The following is a 22,220-nucleotide window of genomic DNA, read 5'->3' on the forward strand; positions in this document are numbered from 1 at the left end:
TGACAACCATTTTCCATGATCTTATCCATAGCATTTTGGAGGATTATGTGGATAATATCTTGGTCAAATCTCATACCTTCATGGATCATCTTGCTAACTTGGAGAAAGTCTTTGATAGGTTAGCCAAATATCATCTTATGTTGAATCCCAAGAAATGTGTCTTTGGGGTCACATTTGGCAAGCTTCTAGGCTTTATAGTCTCTAAACGAGGTATAGAAAATCGACCTGAAGAAGGTCAAGGCTATCTTAGACATGCCTCCTCCCCAGACACTGCGACAAATTTGCTCTCTTCAGGGAAAGCTTCAATCTGTCTAGTGCTTCATCTCCCAGCTTGCAGATAAGTGTACACCATTTTCACATTTACTAAAGAAGGGTGAGAACTTCAAGTGGGATCCTTTATGTCAGAACAGCTTCAATCAGCTCAAGCAGTATCTCACCAATCCTCCTATCTTGGTTCCACTAGTTCCCTATCATCCCTTGATCTTGTACATATCAGCAATGCCTACTACTCTAGGGGCATTTCTAGCATAGCTTGATGACTATAGTAGAGAAAGAGCCATCTACTACATGAATAGAACCCTAGTTGGTTATGAACTCAATTATACTCCTATGGAAAAAGCTTGTTTGGCAGTTGTTTTCTCAACTCAAAAGCTTCACCACTACATGCTAAGTCATACCATCCAACTAGTCTCCAAGATCGACCCTCTCAAGTATATGCTCTCTAGAATAGCACTTACAGGCCGTTTGGCCAAATGGGTTATGCTCCTTAGTGAATTTAACATCCAGTATGTGGATAGAAAGGCAATCAAAGGGCAAGCTATAGCAAATCACCTAGCTGATGCACCTCTAATAGATGCATATCCTTTGATCACAAAATTTCCAGATGAGCATATCTATCTAATTGAAGAACAACCTCCATGGAAACTTTATTTTGATGGTTCATACACATTCCAAAAGCCTTCAACCTACAATTCCCTAGCACCATCAATATAGTTGAATATGAGGCTCTCATAGCAGGATTAAGGATAGCTGCAAAATGCAACATCACTGAGTTACAAATCTTTGGCAATTCTCAGCTCATCATCAAGCAAGCCCTAAATGAATATCATACCAAAGATAAAATGTTGTTACCCTACAAAGAGCTAGTTGATTAGCTAACCCAGCATTTTACAAGGCTTCAATTTACACAAGTGCCTCGAATATAGAAAAAAGCGGCAAATTCTATGGCTACTATCAGCTCGCTCTTGGAAATTCCCCAAGCAGCTACATAGTATGAGTTTTTAGTCGAGCAGCTCCTCACACCTACCTATTCGAATGATGACTCAAACTATGCTTGTATCTTAGTTGGTCCCCAATCCCCTTGGTACCATGAGATTCATGCTTACATTAACAATGGTATCATATCCCCTCACCTCACACGTACCCAATGCCAAAACCTCATCCGAAAATCATCCTGCTATTTTATCATAGCCAATACCCTATATCGTCAAGGTTATCACGATACTCTCTCTTGATGTTTAGACCAAAATGAGGCCGCGATGGTGTTAAAAGAAGTACACTCTAGACTTTATGGTGCCCACACGAGTGGTATTGTCCTAGCATGACAAATCCTTAGAGTAGGCTACTATTGGCCTACCATTGAAGAAGACTCTTGTGACTTTGTCAGAAAGTGTCTCCCATGTCAGTAGCATGCAAATCTTGTGCACACTCCAGCATAGGATCTACAGCCTATTGCACCACCTTGGCCTTTCGCTTGTTGGGGCCTTGATCTAGTTGGAACTATCACACCTCTCTCATCTGATGGACATAAATGGATAATATCAGCTACAGACTATTTCACTAAGTGGGTGGAAGCAGTCCCCCTAGTCTTAGCTACAGGAGTTCAAGTCTCCAAGTTCATCTTGTACCACATTATTTGCTACTTCGGCATCCCATCCACCATCTTCACTAACCACGGAGGTAACTTCAAAAATCTCAACATGGAATAATTATGCACTTCCCTCCGCATCCATCACCACTTTTCTAGCCCAAATTTCCCACAAAGTAATGACCAGGAAGAGGTAACTAAGAAAACCCTCCTCAAAATCCTAAAGAAAGTTGTCAATGATTCCGGCTGCAATTGGCACCTACAAATAAATCCAGCTCTATGGGCCTATCGAACCTCCTTCCATACATCCACAAGAACAACTCCATACTCCTTAGTCTATGATGTCGAAATGGTACTACCCATAGAGGTTGAACTTCTGTCATTGCGCATATCTTTGCGAGGGAAAATATCAGATGAAGAATACAGAGTAGCCAAACTCACCCATCTAGATCTCTTAGATGAGAAGCGACAATAGGCCTATGATCATCTCACAGTCTATCAAACTCGTCTCAAAAGCAATTTCAACAAGAAGGTGCTCCCATGACACTTTCAGCCAGGCAACATGGTCCTCAAAGAAAATATGAAAGTCGAAGCAGATCGAGAAAAGAAAGGTAAGTTTGAACCTACATGGCTTGGTCCTTATGTTGTCACTGCCTCCTTTGGCTTCAGAGCCTATCAGCTATCCACACCAGAAGGAGAACTCTTGAATGATCCTACTAACATCATTCATATCAAGAAGTTCTATGCTTGAAGATCCTTGGTATACCCAACTTTTGAAAAATACAAAAATATAGTAAAGAGAAATAAGCATCCAATGGTGAAAACTTGGCAATTGAAGCACCTTGGATAGGTACCTTGGTGAAAACTTGGTAATTTAGGTGCCTTGTGTACTAAGACTAATCCATTATCTATCACTATCCTATTCTTCATCCATTCACCCACCATCCCATAAAACACCTGCTTGTTCCCTTGGTGTTCCAACAAAATACCCAAAATCTAATGGAGCTTGTAAATACCTCCTATACAGCTTGTAAACCTTGTATCATCCCTTGTATCATAGCTTGTATATCCAAATCTTGTCCAAAGCTTATACCATATTCTAGCTTCTAAATAATCTTGTATCCTATCTTGTATCCTATTACATACACACAAAGAATCCCATTTTCCTTAAGCTTTTTGCAAACCATCTACCTATCTACCTATCAACTATTTCAAACATCCCACCCTTCACAAACATTTCCATCTCACAAAACCAAAACCTGAACAACCTTGTACATTTGTAACATATCTTGGCCCATCAGCTTGTACATCCTCTTTTTCTTAGTACCATTGTATCTATCCAGCTTTCATGTTAGTTCCTCCTTGATCAACATCTTGCACACATCACACAATCCTTGGTTAGCTATTCCAATGCATCCTTTAGCTAGATCTCCTATCAGCAAAGTGTTATCCTTCTTAGTTCAGCTTGCCTGACACATCACTCATCCAGATCCATCAGCTTAGGTGCTCTCTGATAGATCCTTGCAGGATATAGCTTTCCTCATGTCTGATCTTGGTCTATTAGTACCTCGTCCTACCCATCTCGTTGGCAAACGGTTCTCTTTTGGATTTTTGCTTTTTTTTAAAAATTTGGAATCTTCCTTTTTCGATCTTGAAGTATCTTTTCCAAACAATATTTTTGTTCCCTCATCAAAGATGCAACAATCTTCCATATCATGGTATACTACGAATGGGGCAATCTGAGCGTAAGCTCTTGATCAGGTCTTTTGTTTGTTTTTCTTTTCTGCTTGTGGGCTACCTAGTGTCGGTTCCACTTTGATTCTTCCAAGATTCATGTGTGATGCTGGGACAATCCTTGCATGTTTGTTTTGAGTCAGTTCGTTGGTCCTCTGGATAGTTGGTGAAAAGGCCTTGATGTTCTTGGTAACCTTGGAAATTAACCAATAGTCCTATAGCAAATCTAGTGCTCAACTACATGGTGGTACTTCTCTTTGAAGTATCCCCCTGCTCAAAAAGCTTCAATGGATTCCCTTCATCTCCATTATCCCCCATCCATATCTAGCATCTGTCTCTCCTACCCCAACTTATGCATCAATATCTCTTTGAATCACTCCTCACCTTTAGCTTTAGGGATCGACAATCCTAGTCTTAGGGATCCACCAATCCAAATCAATCCACCAAGCCTCTTCTTTCGAGATCCACAATCCTAGTCCTAGGGATCTCCGAAACCCATCTTCCACCAATCTAACTCTTTGAAATCCTGTTGCATCAGCTTTATAATCCCTTCATCCATCTCCCTATCCTAGATTCCTTTTTATAGTGCTTTGCTCCTTCATCCTCCCCCCAATCCTAAAAGTCTTAGGCTTATTTACTCTTGTGCCTCTGATTTTCTACCTCTATCATTCTTCCGTAGTGAGAGTTTGAGCTAACTAAACCTCTTCTCTTAAGCCAATCTAAGTCTCCTTGCTCATCTTGAATTCTTGTACTTTTCAAGAAGTCGTCGAGCCTCACTTTCTTTTCTTTCCGCCTTCTTGAAGGGGCATCATCTAAGTCTAGTCTCTCCTCTTCTTATTTGAGACTGGGGCAACCTTGTTGCTAAACCATCTTCCTCGTGTCTTCTTCATTCAAACTTATTTGAAATAGTGTTGTCTCAACACTATGTCAAAGAGGGGCAAAATGTAGACACCTAAATTTGATTACACCGCTTTGGTAATCCTATTTAGTTATCTCTAAAGGCATCATTAATTAAATTCTTATTTAATTAATCCTTTGCCATCCCCTAGCTGATTAATTTAATTAATCATCTATAGTCCTAATTGATAAATCAAATAACCTATTATTTATCAATTAATCCTATTCTTCTATCTAATTCCAAAATTCTCATTTATTAAATAAATCTATTTGATAAATAAAGCCCTCAAATCTAATAACCCTTAAACTATCCTAAACCCTCTTTTTAGCCTAATCCACCCCATCCACCCATACTAATCAAGCTTAGCCACTAACTCACCCACCCTCATGAATTCCATCCACTTGCATATCTCTAACAAGCCTAATCTAATCCTAAACCCAAGCCTAATCCACCCCTTAATGTTGTCACATTCCCTAAGCAAGCTTAAGACTTTCCTAAGCTAAGGAAAGTCAACAATCTCAACTCCCTCCAAAATATCCCAACCACTAAGCCTTCAATGCTCTTGCAAAGCCATAAAGACTCTTACAAGCTCATTCATTTCTCTTACAAGCCATAATGAAGGGTCTTTATGAAGATATTATCCCTTGAGCCTCCTTTTTTGACTCATCCATCCCATTGCATTCATCCTCTCACCTTGTGACATGTGTCACTCCCTTGTTGGTGCTAAACAAGAACAATCCATGTGCTCCCCTTTAAGTGCATCCTAGCCCTCCATAAGATTTTTTATTTCCTTCCATATTAACCCTCCATCCCTCAAGCCCTTAGCCTATAAATTGAATCCCCTCCCAAGCCATTTCATCACAACCTTTAAGCAAAAGTTATAATGCTAGTTTGAGAACCAAAAGCCATCAACCATACCCTTATAATGCCAAATTGAGAGCTCACAAAGCTACCAATTTGTCATTTACTCATCCCCACCATTGAAGCATAGTTTGAGCATCTTGAGCATACATCCCAATCCTTAGACTCATCTACCAAGCAAAGAGCTAAATCCTATTGGGAGAGTCCATTCATTTGGCTCATATTTCCAATTGAGGTTTCCTCTTTAGTCTCTCATTTATGTTATGATATTTTAGTTTGTAAATGCTTTTGATTTCTTAATTTAGTATTTCTAACATACTAATATAGCATATACACTCACTACTTCTAATGAGCTAACCATCAAGTATCCTAAAAGTGAAGATGATTCTACTTCACATGGCAACTCTGGAACATTCATTTTGGAGTATGAATCAACATTAGAGGTTGGAGGTGATTTCTTTGTCACTTTAGATGAAATTTAGATGATCATGGCTATAAGAAGTCAGAGAGAGAAGAATTTAGCAAACTTTTTTCCTTCTTGGAAAACAACAACTGGCCCTTCATCAACTACAGTGGGAGCATTTACTTCCCCATCCTAGAGGAAGGATAAATCAAATTTTTAACCAAGTAGTATGCCTCATTCCTCATTTGATATTATACAATATTGCAATGAAGCTTGTATCCAAGTGTCTCCCCTTGAGTATTTCAAAACTCATTTGGCTGAATTACAAAAACTAGTAGATTATTGTAAAAGTGTTCCTAGTGCTAGAACATAGCCTAATGTAAACTCTACCATCACAAATGACCAACCTCAATTGGGCAGTGGCCCCCTAGTTGATGAAGAGCCTATTTTTCCTATGCTCTTCAAAGAGAAAGAAGCATCAGTCCTAGTGACATCCCCTGGTCAAAAGTTAGACCCCTTCTATGTGCCCTTGTATGTAAATAGCCATAAGCTTAGTAACTTCATTATTGATTCTGATGCTTCTAACAACATCATGCCTTCTTCACTTGTCTATGCCCTTTGCTTGACTCTTACCAAAACCTTTGGATGTTTCTACTCCATGGATGCAAAGAAAGTCCCTCTAATAGGTTAAGTAAAAGATGCAAAAGTAGCATTCGTTGCTCACCCTACAAAGAGAATGAAACTGACTATCCTTGTAGTAGATATTCCTCCCAGCTATGGGATGCTTTTGAGTAGAAGCTTTTTTAGAGACATGGGAGGTGAAATCAAGATGGATTGGTCTCATGTGATTATTCCTATGGGGAATAAGAAGATCAAGTTTGAACCAAAAGAGAAGGATAAATTCACATTTTTAAAGTCTAGTGATCCTAAGGTGCAGATTGTATACCAAGAGATGGAGTTCAAAAACTACATGGTGCTTTCTAACTTTAATTATTAAGAAGAGATACCAAATACTTCCAGTGATCTAAGAATTTGGACCCTTGAGTTCAATGGTATCTATGCAACTGCCAGATCTGGAGATGGTGTAGTTTTGATCTCCTCAAGTGGATATGTAACTTAGCTTGCCTATAAGCTACAATTCAAGAACACTAACAATATAGTAGAGTAAGAAGCCTTGCTTTTAGGTATCACTATTGTAAAGAAAAGAGGAATCAAAGTTCTAAGAGCTCAAGGGGATGCTGAGCTTATAGTAAAACAAGTTCGACCTCAATACACTATGAAGAATGCTAGGCTCAAGAACTAGAAGAATAGAGTTTAGGACAAGATTGAGCATCTGGATGCTTTTTCAATTCAAGTTGTTCCAAGCGAGAAGAATGCAAGGGTAGACTTCTTAAAAGCATCTTCCTTGTTGTTACTCCCTCATTTTGATTTCATGGCTAATGGGTACAAGTTTGAAATCTTGTTTAGACCAAATGTTTCTTATAATGTAGAAACCTAGCAAGTATTTAATGATGCTAAGAAAATCTAATCATTCTTGGAAGGATATGAATCCTTCAGCAACTAGTACTTCAAAGGGAGTGAAAGCATCTGTAAGGATTTTTCCCCTGACACCAAGAAGTTGTTGGAGCTTGGAGCTGAACAACTCAAAGGTAACAAGATCCCTCATTGTCTCATTTTCCTTGAGAAACTTTTTGATAGGAATGATCCTTTTATTTGAAGGGAAAGAGGAAGGAAAGGTGGAAATTTTGGAGAATATGAAGGGATGAATATTGGCACCAAATATAAACCAAAGATAGTTAATATCGGTAGTAGTTTCTCAAAAGAATAAAGAGAAAAGGAAAAAGGTTTGTTGACAGAGTACCAAGATGTGTTTTCTTGGGGATATGAGGACCTCAAAACATTTAGGGATGGTGAATTGAAGCACAAGATCCCACTAAAGCCTGAAGCTACTCCATTTAGGCACAAGTAGCATAACTACAACCCAATGGTCTCTAATGCCATCTTAAGCAAGGTGCACAAGATGTTGGAAGCCAAAATTATCTACCGCATATATCATTCGATGTGATAGCTAACATTGTCCTAGTCTGAGAAAAGAGTGGGGAGATCAAAATTTGAGTGGATTTTAGGAATTTGAATACAGAATCTCTAAAGGAAAATTATGTCTTTCCTAACATGGATCACCTACTACATATAGTTTCTAGCTCTAAAATGATGTCTATGCTAGATGGATTTTTGGGTTTCAACCAAATTGAGGTAAACCTAGAAGATCAGTTCAAGACTATGTTCACCACTCCTTGGGTAAAATTTTCATATAATAGAATGCCCTTTAGGCTTATCAATAATGGTGTCACCTTCCAACGGGCTATGAATTCATCATTCCCTAATCTAAAGGATAAGATCATCATTATCCACTTGGATGATGTGGTAGTCTTTTCCAAGAAAATAGAAAATCATCTAAGGGACTTGGAGAAGGTATTGAGAAGATGTAGAGAGGATGGGATTTCACTCAATCCCAATAAATCAATCTTCTATGTTATAGAATGTAAACTTTTGGGTCACATAGTTTCCCAAGAAGCCATCAAGATTGACCTAGAAGGCTTTAGAGCCATCCACGAGCTAAATTTTTCAGGTATCATCATGCATGCATCCATAAGATTATGCAATCACTTAAAACTTGTAGGTTACTATCAAATCAACTTGCAAAAATGTAAACATGAAACATAATAGATTCGTCAACACACTTGACACAATAATTTACATGGAATCCCAATTTGGGAAAACCACCAATAAAATGCTACTCTTTTTCACTCTTTTGAAGTGATACCTTGTGAAAGGCCAACCCTTTTAAAGTTTACAATACACACTATTAAATGTGACCCTGTTAAAAGATTTCAATCACCTTGTTAGGAATGAGCCTTGTTAGAAGACTTTAGACCATTCACTTGGAATGTAACCCAGTTAAAGGATTTACAAATGACTATTAGGTCAACCTTAATCCAAAGGATTTACCCTAGACTGATACAATTATTAGAGAGTAATAGTAATGCTTGATCTGATAACAACTTACAACTCCATTTGAAAATTATAGATCTCTATTCTAGTTCTCCATTCTTCTTGGCCTTCACTCATTGCAGCTTTGGTAGCTTTTTCACCCTTCAATCATTCATACCCTTAAGCCATCTTGCTTAACATGCCAATGCAGACTCTTCTCTTAGGTCACTTGATGAAGAAAAACCCTTCACTCCTTTTCTTCCTTAGGTTCTCACACATGAAAACCTTGCTTCATGACCAACCATTCCTATAAATAAGAAATTAAGATCTTTTGCTTCTCATTCTCCATCATCTAACTTAGGGTTAGGAAAGATTAGGTAGGATTCAATGAATCTACCCCATATTTCATATCTCTTCTAGAAACTTCTCCTTCATAACTCTTTGAATGTTCCTCAAGATGGTTTACCTTGAATTTTGTGCCACTAGCTCATCAATCTTATCTTCCACCTAGTTCACATAATCCAAGAAAACAAACTTGTCAGCTTAGATCCATCAAATTCACGATCTTTCAAATAATGCAGCAACTCAACATTAACTAGCTTCTGACACTTGGCACATATTGTGTTTCTTGGCATCCTTTGTGAAATTACTCGGCATGAACTAAAGTTTAATGGTGCTCAGAATCAAGTAAAATTTACTCAGCATCCACTATTTAGCTCAGCATACACTAGAATGAACTTTTACTCAGCTACAACTAATTTTCTACTCGGCTTGCACTAACTTTTCTCGACACCTACTATCCACTCAGTCAAGCTTGGCAGACAAACTTAATGTAACTTGTTCTTCTAAACTTTCTTATTGTAACTAGCCTTTGTAACCTATAATCTCCCTCTTTAACAATATCTTTTCAATCTATTCTCAACAAAATCACTAAGTGAATTGTTGATATGATGAAAGGAAGTCAGATTTTGAAGTGGAATGACTCTAGAAGAGTGGTTTTTGATCAAATCAAGGACACCATAGCCAAAGCACCCATGCTGGTATATCCATATTACACCAAGGAGTTCATATTATACTGCTACACCTCAGCCCATACATTGTCTGCAATACTCATGTAGGAGAATAAGGAAGGTATCCAAGTGCCAATTTCTCTCATGAGTACCCTCCTTAAGGAGCATGAGATGAGATATTCTCAAATGGAAAAGCATGCCTATGCAATGGTAAGAGCTCTCAAAAAAATTATATTTTATGTACTACACTCTCATTCTATTTTGTTTGTACCTAATTCAACTGTCAAAAGTATATTGACCTAACAAAAAATAGGTTGCAATACTAGAGGTGCATGGATAGCTAAGGTACAAGAATATGACATTGATCTGAAGCCAATGAAGTTGGTGAGAGGGAATGGCTTGTGCAAAATGATAGTGGAAAATCAGGACTTAAGCTAGGAAGATGAATCAACAAGGGAATTGATGGGCAGTCTTCAGGATCCCTAGTTCTCGAACATTGCCTACTTTCTAACCTATGGAGATTTCCTTAATGGACTGACATACAAGTAGAAACAAGACCTCAGAACCAAATAAGATAAGTATGTTATGTATGATGATCAAGTGTACAAAAGTAAAATAGATGGAACTTTCTTAAGGTGTTTTGATAAGCCTCAACAAGAAAGGTTGCTTCATAACTTCCACAATAAGGCATATGGCAATCATTTTTCATCAACAATCATAGCACATAAGATCTTAAGGCAATGGTGCTACTAGCCCAAAATTTTCAAGGATGCATATGAGTGGATGGAAAAATGTGACAAGTGCAGGATGTTCTCAAGAAAGCCTCGATTAGCCACTCTGCCTTTAAAGCTAATTGTGATTGAAGGCTCCTTTCAGCAGTGGGGAATTGACTTCATTGGACCAATCAATCCATCCTCATCTATTGGTCATTTATATGTCATCACTACTATAAACTACTTCACCAAATGGGTGGAGGCCAACCCAATTAAGAAGACTACTTTTGAGGTAGTCTTTGAATTTATTAAAGAAAATATCTTGATAAGGTTTGGAGTTCCAATGAAGCTTTTCATGGACAATGCTTCCTATTTTTCTTTTGCATAACTTGCAAAAAATTTCTATGACAATTGTATTCACCTAAGTCACTCATCAAATTACTTCCATCAAGGAAATGGTCAAGTAGAATCAAGCAACAAAAACTTGATCAATATCATGAAGAAATTGGTCTCTAAGAACCAAAAGAACTAGAACAAGAAATTATTTGATGCACTCTAGGAAGATAAAGTTACACCTAAGAAGGAAATCAAGATTTTTCTATTTGAACTAGTCTATGGAGTTAAAGCTAGTCTTCCTCTCCTACTGGAGCTATCCATCTACAAACTACAACAAGTTATCGAGGATCCACAATTCCAAAATAGATTGTAAAAGTGCATCATGTATCTAACTAAGTTGGAAGAAGAATGGGACAAGATGGTTGATCATATTTTAGAACATTAGAAGTGCATGAAGTCATTCTTTGACAAGAAGACTAGACCAATAAGATTCATGGAAGGTGACCTGGTACTACTAAGCGATAGAAGGCATGAGCCCAAGGGCATGCATCACAAGCTTGACTCACTCTAAATGGGCCCTTTAAAGATCATGCAAGTAAACTAGAACAATTCTTTCATTTTAGCATATCCTTCTGGAGAGGTTCTAACATTTTCATACAATGGACATGACCTGAAGTTGTTTCAAGTTCACAATTGAAAGTAGGTAACCCCTATAGTTAATGTTAGTCTATGTAGGTTTATTTTCTTTCTATGATTTGTCTTCCTAATTTCCTAGTTTAGTTTTCTTTCTGGTTCTATACTTAGCTTAGTTTCCCGCTGTATCTTTGTCATTCTGGCAGTGCTAAACCAATGATTTTGGGTCCCTTCTTAGACATTTTTGCAAATTCCTAAGTCCCGAATCAAAGGAAACTATTGCCAAGTTTTAGTCTTCCCTTTTTCAAGCTTTAGGTCATTGGTTAAAGAGAGTGAGAGGTGTCTAGGTCTATTTTAGGTTACTTACTTCTCATCATTCTCAAAGCACTCTATTATCTAGATTTCCCTGGTCTCCCTTTGTAATACATTTACCTAATATTTATATCTAAGTTTCCTATTTCTCCAGTGCACACAAGGATTAGGTGATTTAGGTATGCTTGTGGTTTGATCTTGCATCCTCTTGATGAAAAGTAAGTGTTCTGAATTTCGTTCTCTATTATCTTTCCCTAATATTTCATGTCTCCTGGATTCTAAGCTATCGAGTTGATTTCCCCTCAAGCAAACTAAACCAACTATGAATCCAAAAGTTTGGAACCATGGAAAGTGATTATAAGGGTTGTAAATGTGTTTTTTTCAATACCCAAGGACTTACAAAGTTATTGATATAGACCAATGCTATTGTCATTTAGATTTATGGAAATAAGATCAAATATTGCTCAGAAATATGAGTTTATGTTTTGTTGTTGCATATTCATGGAAATGGAGCTGTTTTGTTCTATTTATGAAGCCTCATGATCTTGAGCCAAATCTCAATTCAAATAATCAAAAAGTGTGAGCATGATGATTTAAAGGCTCATAACTAGTAAGGCATGCTCGAGATGTTTCTTTTGTGCCTCACTCTAGAAACCGGTGCTCAAAAAGGAGTTTTCAACCCAAAGGTAACAAAATGGGATACTTTTCTAGGGGCTTTGAGAATACAAAGTCAAGTCAGCCAAAAATTTGAATATCCTTCAGAGATGCCCAAGAGATACTTCTGGAGAAGTTAGTGTTGGAGATGCAAACTTATTATGAAGGAAAAACAATGTTAAAATTCTTAGGTGGAAAGTGGAAGAATAGAGTGCACAAGCTAGCAAAAAGATTATTCCCCATGCAACAATGCTGAATAAAAGAAAAATAATGTTGCAGAGAAACAAAGTGTTTCTTTCTCACCCACATATTTTAATATTGTTAAGAATATCTTCATTCCAAATTCAGAAGCTAAGGCACTTCCCTCAAAGCTAAGTAGTTATGTTGTTCAATGAATTTTAGTCATATCACTTTACTTCAAGTAAAGTAAGAGTGCTTTTGAGAACTTAATAGTCTAAGTGCAAATAAATGGAAAGTTTAAATAGTCATTGCTTAAGGAATTAAATACAAATCCAGCCATTATAATCGCCAGCCAAACTTATTTCCATTTGAATGGCACCAATGTTCTAATTTCTTAAAGCTATTTTATCCGATTTGCAAGCAATTGGTTTCTACAAGTTTATTTCATGACTATTTATCAAAAATTGCATCATGTGCAATCATAGTGAATGGAAATCAAAGATGTTGGTTATGAAAGATTAATTGTCTTGGAAAGTGAGTTAAAAGATTATACAAATACATCCTTCAAGTTTTATGACTTGGGTGACCTACATGCACCTGAGTTATTAAAGGAGTGTATAGAGAGATACCATCCACAAATGTTGTAGATTCTATTTCTAGAATAATCCATTCTCTTCTCAATTAACAAGGCATTGTTGTAGTAAGTATTTGGCATCCTAGAACAAGAGAAGTATTGTGACATTGATTTTGGGTCATTCGCATCCATGTTTAATGAGGAAAATACCCTCAAATCGGATGAGATGAAGAGGACTTGGTTTCAGGTTGCTCGATTGAAGAAGAGCAAGATGCCAAAGACTCTATTTGGCACAAATCTAGAGCGAGAGATTATGGATATTATTTAACTCCTTCTTAGATTAAAAGGAAGGAAGGAGATTCTAGAGTTCATCGAGCATCACTTTTTCCTAGTGCAAGAAATCTCTGCTAAAGATATGAAGATCAATTGGGCACAAATCATCTATCATGAGCTTTCTTTCTGCCAGAGGATTCAAGCTATTCTATATGTCCTCCTAATTGATTTATGTGTAAGGAAACATGCAACAAAGAATATAACCATTTTCACATAAACCATAATAGATATGAAATAAATATGCAATTAAAATCCATATGCAAGAGAATAGACAACATACCCACAAAAATGTGACACAAGATATACCCTAGGAAACCCTCATTAAGGGATAAACCTAGCCTCCCAAAGCATCCATAACCATGTATTATTCAAAAACAAACACCATTGTAATAAAACCATGGAATCCTTCAAATTCATAGCCACAATCAAGCCATCCATGTGACCAAGCATGAATCTACACATCCCATGCCATGCTTCCAACCTTCATAAATGCTCCCTTGGCTAACTTGTCAAACCTTGTCCTACTCGACTCTTTCTTTTTCCCTTTTTTCTTGTCACTACAACTAGCCTTGTGGTTGTTTATATAGCAGGGAGACCCACAAAACCACCAAGTGGTATTACATAAACCATGTTCTAAGACCATGTGCTACCTAACACATTGACCCCACATTTAATATTAGAAATTTAATTCTTTTTCCCAACATTAAATAATTACATGAAATATTATCACAATGTTACAATTCAACTCATCAAGTATATCCCATGGGAATATTTACATGTTGCACATCCATCTAGATGAAACATTACATAATAAAATAAAATACTAATATATAGAAATATTATGCAATGTGTGCAATACCCATTATCTCAACAATCTCCCACTTATTGTATACATTGCATAGGGTCAATCTGTAGCCATGTAAATGAACAAGGGAACAATACCTCCTAGCACATCCACCATCATGGATCAAATTAGATGAAGTGCTCCATCCTAGTACCCACCAAAAAATCAAAGTATCAAGCATCTCAAACATGAATGATCTCACCTCCTATTATGCCACTGCTACTGAACATCCATAGAAGCCATCCAAAGAGAAAGTCACCTAACCTATCACATTAGAAGATCATAAAATCTTGTACCAACTAAAATTCCAAGAACAAAAAACTTGATCCAAAGGTAATCACATGTATCCATAGTTGTCAAAATATCCATAGCCAAAATAGCACCCACACTAAGTGCCAAACCCATCCAACTATCCATACCTTCAAAGGTACACCAAGTGAGTCTCACATCATCAACATATCCAATCTATAACCTACAATCACAAGCCTCAACAACAATACCTACCACATATATACCAAGAAGCTCCTACTACAAAAGATAATATCAAATCTATAACCAATCCACTCACAACATCTCAAAGAAGTGAATCCATGTAGTCTCAAGGACATCCACAATACATAAACCAATAACCTATAAGAAAAACTCTCATAAAAAATCTCCAATAGTCTCCCAAGCTCTCCACAACCAACAAAGGAAAGAGATAAAGGAATAACCATGTCATCTCTCACATGAAATACATGAGCACAAACTAGTGATCACAATCTCTAACCAATCTCAAATCCAATGTAAGAAAAAATGAATATCCAGGAAGATAAACAAGACCAAAGAGAAACCATGCAAATCATAATTGTATCACGTCCTTCTACATACACCTCTAGATGTAAACTGTGCAAGTATGATCGACTCCATAAAACCCCAACCAAGATATAAATATTCCTTATTAGAGGATAGACCCTAGTAGGAGTCTATTACAAAATTTAGTACATATGAGTCCCTATTAGGAGACTTTGAATCCTTGTTAGGAGATTCCTACCCTATTCGAAGTTGTAGAAGGAAAAAGGACCCACTGTCCAAACAACTTCTGGGGCAAGACCACTAAACTCACTATCCAACTGATCTCTCAGCTATTCCTTGAAAAATAATTGTCTATATTGTATTTTAACATCTTTCCTATGTCCTATCAACTAGACCAATCACTGTTAGACCTTTTAGACTAGGTCACAAACCATGGATCCAAATATCAAACCTCGGATCTCACAATAAAACCTTGGCCATGAAGTTTTCTCCAACTTTGCTCTTCTCTACTTGTCTTTGCATTCCACTCTTCATGATTCTTGCAGTCATTCATCCATTCCATACATAATAAAGGAAAATGTCCTTCCTTTATATCAAATCCATAAAACAATTCCCTAAGTTAGCTATTACACCTTCTCAACTAATTATTACAGGACCACATTAAGAACACGTTACACTTAGCAATAACATTAATCTTTCACCTTGTAACTTGAATAACTTTCTATATGTGTGACATCATGACAAGAAAGCTTAGACACATCATCTATAGAATTTCTTCTATACATATTTAACTTTGGGTTTGCAGAATATCAATTCTACTAAGAGATATAACAAGTTTACCAGAACCTACTTCTGGAAACTCTATCTCAAAATAGTCTTCACCAAAACTTGCGTAACTTCTTCAAGACTTAATATCTAATTCTTCCAAGGTTAGCTGCATAAAATAGATACTTAGTAGTATCTCCCTTTAACCTCACTTAGTGAAAATGCTCAATGATATGTTCGTACCAACTTGATCTTTACTACTATTCTTCTGTTAGATACCACAGAAAACTGTTATGTTGACATCAATGAAAAACATAGTAATGAATGTAAAATATCATCATGATAATGATCTAATCATGTTTCTACAACACTCCCCCATATAAGTATCATTATAATTCATGCTTCCAACAATCCCCCCCTTTGGCATTGATGGCAACATAGATTAAAAACATCTAATTCCAAAAATACCAACTGTAAAAGACTATTATCCTTTCTTTTCAAATCCTCTTCATCAATCATTCTCTCCTACTGATATACCTCAATGTGCTCTATATTAGTTTTAATCTCTCCCTTCAATGTACTCTATATCAAACTATTTTTCATGTTGTAATCTCTCCCCCATTGACACCAATGTCAAAGGTTTTAGCAATCATCAATCTTTGCAACAATTGTCTCTAACTTGCTCAAGTTTCCAAAGACATTGTTCAAAATAATATCCAAAAAGAATCCTAGATGACTCTATCCATGATAGATACTCCCCCATATAGGAAGCATTAGCATTCAGTCCAGACAAACAGTAGTGCTTTGTAACACTGGACTAGTGCACTCTTGCATCATCTACTCTAATGTAGGAAGGCGCATAACCCCTAACATACCTCGCAAATACTCAAACATCTCTTTGGGAAGAGGCTTGATGAAAATTTCTACAATCTTCTATTTCATTCTTACATACTCCAATTTAATTTCCTTTTCTACAAATTTCTCTCTCAACATGTGATATTTGATAGAAATGTGCTTAGTCTTAGAATGCAACACTAGAATCTTAGACATATTCACTGTGCTTGTGTTATCACAATGTATGACAATAGGTTCATTGAATTATATCCTTATATCCTCCAGCATCTACTTCATCCAAACAACTTGATTACAATTTTTTACTACTACAACATATTCTTCTTTTGTTGTACTTTGTGAGGTATAGTCTTACTTCTTGCTTAACCAAGAAACTAATCTTCCTCCAAGAAAGAAGCCTTCACCACTAGTGCTCTATCTTTCATCCATACTGCCTACCCAATCAATATTAGTATAAGAATATAAAGTGAATTCATTAGATTTATCATACCACAACCCAAACTCTAGTGTTCCTTTTAGGTATATAAATTTCCTTTTGACTACTACATAATGTGCTTCTCTGGGATTAGCTAAAAATCTTGCAACAATTCCAACTACATTTTCTATATTCAGCCTTGTGTGAATCAAATATTGCAACCCTCCAATCATAGATCTGTACTTCTTCTACTCAATAGTAGGTGTCTCATCCTTTTTAGATAACTTGTGTCTAGTTACCATAGGTTTTCCAACTAGTTTACATGTTTCCAAACCAAACATTTTTAGTAGATCTTTCAAATACTTAGTCTGAGAAATAAAAATTCCTTCCTTGTCCTACACAATCTGTAATCCTAGGAAGTATTTCATTTCTCCTATCATGCTCATTTCAAATTCCTTCTAAAAACTTGTCAGTTTCATCATAATTTCCTCCAAATATGATATCATCAACAAATATTACCAAAATCATCAATCCATCATCTATTTCTTTCTAGTATAGATTACTGTCTTCCATACCTTTGCTAAATCCAAGCTTTGTTAAATGCTTGTCCAATCTTGCATACCAAGTTTTAGGTGCTTACTTTAATCCATTCAATGCTTTCTTTAGTCTTCATACCATGTCCTTATCATCTATTAAAAGAAAATCTTCAAGTTGTTCTATGTATATCTCTTCTTCAAGCTCTCCATTCAAAAATGTTGACTTGACATCTATCTGATAAACTTTGAATTCCTTATGTTCTGCATAGGCTAAGAATAGCCTTACTACTTTTAATCTTGCTACAGGAGCATAGGTTTCATCATAGTCTATTCCTTCTTGTTGTGAGTAACCTTTACATACCAATATTTCTTTATTCCTTACAACTTCACCTTGTTCCTGAATACCCATTTTATTCCTATCACATTCTTGTTTGCTAGTATTGGGACCAATTCCCATGTCTTATTCTTCACTATCTAATCCAATTCTTCTTTCATATCTTGCTTCCAATAGTCATCTTTAAATGCCTCATCTACATTCTTTGGTTCAACTTGAGATATCATTAATCTACTTCTTCATTGATTTTTCTTCTTGTCATCACACCTTTATCTCTTCTTCTGAGGATTTGCTCTAGTAGATGATTCTTTGTCATATTCTTACCAGAAGTAGGAGTTTTTATCTCAACTCTTAGCTCTATTGAAGGTTCCAAGCTTTTTTCTTGCCTTTTCTCACCTTCATTCTACAAATCATTGTTAGTCTCAAAGAATACTTCATTATTCCTTAGTTTAGTAACACCATTCTCATCATCAAAATTTTAATCAACTACTCTTTCTTGTATCCTAAATTTCTCATAAACTCTTACATTTTCACTTTCAACAATAGCCTTAGTTCTTAGATTATAACATCTTTAAAACATACTTTCATCACTTCTAGCATCAAATTTACCAACATCATCATCTCTTTTGATGTAACATTTGCTACCAAAATTTTTGAAATACTTAACTATAGGTGAGTGACCAAACCATAGTTCATAAGGGGTCTTGTTTGTGTCTTTCTTGCCTTGCACTCTATTCATAGTGTAGACTAGTGTATGTATAGCTTCTCTCCAAAAAATCTTGGATACATCATTCGTAGCTAACATAGCTCATATTCTTTGCCAATACACACTCCTTGCAAATTGTGTTAGTAAGCTTTACAATCTTAGGCAAATCTCTAACTGCAAACATACAACTAGTTTTCACAATGCTATCAAAGTTTATATGACAAAATATCTTATGTCATAACCAACTATCATCTACCTTTGCAACCAAACATGTCATTTTAGTGGGATTCAGCTGAAATACATTATCTCTAGATCTAGTTCTTATTCCAATTACCTTTCCATCTTTGTCTTTGATCATGCATGTCTTCTCTATGAACTGTAGCTGATAACTTTTATACACTAAGTTTCCAACACTCAAAAGATCATGCTTCAAGCCATCAACAAAATATATATCCTTAGTGTTAGTATTACCATCAAGAGTTATAGATCCAATACCTTTAACATGGTAAGCTACATTTTTTTCAACTCTGACAATGCCTCCATCATGACTTTTAAAGTCAACAAACTTGTTCATATCACCAGGCATATGATGTGAACAACCACTATCAATTATCCAATAAAACTTCTTTTCAACCTGTGATACCAAAGCTGTTTTCTTTGGACTTTCTTCTTTAATAGAAATAAATCCTATTTCATCATCACTAGCACTTACTGCTTGTTCATCAGAATCATCTTCTTCATTTACATACAAAAAATCTCTATCTCTTCTAGGTTTGAACTTTCCTTTATACTTTTTATCTCTTTTAGGAAACTTAGATGCATAATGACCAAGCTCATTACAAGTCCAACATTTAAAGATTTTCTTACCATCTTTTTCTCTTCTTACCAAAAGAGCTACTCTGTCTTCCATCTTTGTGTCCTCATTAGATCTACTACTACTAGAAAAAACTCCTCTAGCACTTGTGCTCCTTGATAAACTAGGTCAAATGTTTAGGGCATTGAAAGTTGTTTTTGTTCTTGTCAATTCTTTGGACTATCTAAGCTCATTCTCAACAGCTTCAAGTCTCCCAAGTAATTTTTCCTTTGTAAAATCTTTGGTACAAGAGATCAACAATTGTATCATTTGAACTACTTGCTTGAATTGTGGCATTAACCTCTTCAATATCTTCTAGATCACCTCATATCTTGCTTGGTTCCTCCTTTAGATCTAATACATGCAGTAATTTCTAATAGCCTAACTACATATGTTCTTATAGATTCATCTTCCATCATTTTAGCATCTTGAAATGCATAAATCTAGCTTTTTAGCCTCAATTTTCTAAAATGTTTATCACCTTCAAAAATATTTTCCAAAGCTTTCCAAATCTCATGAGAAGTATTAAATGATTTTACCTACTTGTACTCAATTTCACGAAGTAAAAATAATAGTGTTTCTCTAGCTCTATTGTTGCACATGAAAAGTTCTTTCTTTTCCATGGTACAAGTTTCCAAAGCACTTTCAACAATAATTATCTTTTCTAATTTTTTCAAGTTCCAATATCCTAGACCCGTACATAGCAGATGTGTCTTCATCTTCTCCTTCTAGCTATCATAATTTGTTCCATCAAACTTCAAACTATCCTTTTTGAATATGTTTGCCATGGATCTCCCAAAGTTGTTAAACTTTATCTTCAAGGACCTAATGCTCTGATACCAATTGTTAGAAATAATAGTCCACAAAGATAACTAAGAGGGGGGGAGGGGTGAATCAATTATCCAATTAAAATAGTTATCAACATTAATTAGTCTTAACCATTCAATCAAAGTAAACAAAAACCATACCAAGATGCACATACACAATTACACTAGATTTGTTGACTAAGGAAACCCTCGATCAGAGGGAAAATTGAATGATACTTACAAGATGATGTACTAATATAAATATTCCTTGTTAGAGGATGGACCTTGTTAGGAATCTATTACAATAGTTAGTACATATGAGTCCTTGTTAGGAGACTTTGAATCCTTGTTAGGAGATTCCAACCCTGCTAGGAGTTGTAGAAGGTAGAAGGACCCACTATCCAAACAAATTTTGGGGCAAGACTGCTGAACTCACTATCCAACTGATCTCTAAACTATTCCTTACAGAATAATTTCCTATATTTTACTTTAGCCTCTTTCCTCTATCTTGTCAACTGGACCAATCACTCTTAGATCTTATAGACTCGGTCATGAACCTCAGATCCAAATATCAAACCTCAAATCTCACAATAAAATCCCAGCCATGAAGTTTTCTCCATGTGACATCATGATGAGTGAGCTCAGCCATATCATCTCTAGAATGTCTTCTATACATATTTAACTTTGGCTTCTCAGAATATCAATTTTGCTAAGAGCTATAACAAGTTTACAAGAACATGCTTCTGTAAACTTCATCTCAAAATAATCTTCACCAAAACTTGAATAAATTCTTTTGAACTTAATATCTTATGCTTTTGAGGTTAGCTACATATAGTAGACACTTATTAGTATCTCCCTTTAACCTTTCTTAGTGAAAATTCTCAACGATATGCCCATACCAACTTTATCTTTATCTTTGTTCTTCTGTTAGATACTACAGAAAACTACTATGTTGACATCAATGACAAAAAAAAGTCATGAATGTAACATATCATCATGATAATGATCTAATCATGTTTCTACAATACTCCCCCATAGAAGTATCATCAACATTCATGCTTCCAAAAAAAATCCATCTCCCAAACTCAACAAGCATAACAACATATGAAAATGGAGATAACCAATGCTAAACCATCTCTCAAATGAACCCTCTAGAACTAAGTCATGTACCATAGCTCAAGATCCATATGCATGAAAGATAAACATAAACATAATGCACCTAAGAGAAACCTAGAAAAACTACTGAGTAGACCAAGAGTGGGAATGAGAATGCTTATCAAGATATCCAACTCTTCAACCAAGACTCATCTAAGAAAAATCTCCTCTCAAGTCCAAATCAAGTGAATGTCCCTTGGAATTTCTGCTGAAACCAAGTAATTGTTCCATCAAATACTTCTCTAATACAAGAGAAATTGACATCACCATCATCTCTAAGTATCCATGAGCAACTATAACCAATTAATCTATGCCAACTCCAAATACAACTTAGCAATATCATGAAGTATCCAGCTTATGATCAATGTACTCAATACCAAGAAACTAAACCAAGTGTTGGATATAATTGTTCAATTGTGTATTGTCTTTGATGTCACACAAATGTCATATCATTCATAAGAAAAGTGTCTACCAAGCTTAGATGATTAGCAAGGAAAAGAACAATGTCTATCAAGCTAAAATGGTCAGCAAGGCAAATAATAGTGTCTACCGAAATTAGATAGTTAGCAAAGAAAAGAACAGTGTCTACCAAGCTTAGATGGTTAGGAAGGCAAAGAGCAGTGTCTATCGAGCTCAGAAGGTTAGTAAAAGGAAACTTAG

This window comes from Cupressus sempervirens, chromosome 9 (genome assembly GCF_028749045.1).
Source record: "Cupressus sempervirens isolate cs-2001-9-10 chromosome 9, ASM2874904v1, whole genome shotgun sequence".
In the NCBI taxonomy this organism is placed as follows: Eukaryota; Viridiplantae; Streptophyta; class Pinopsida; order Cupressales; family Cupressaceae; genus Cupressus; species Cupressus sempervirens.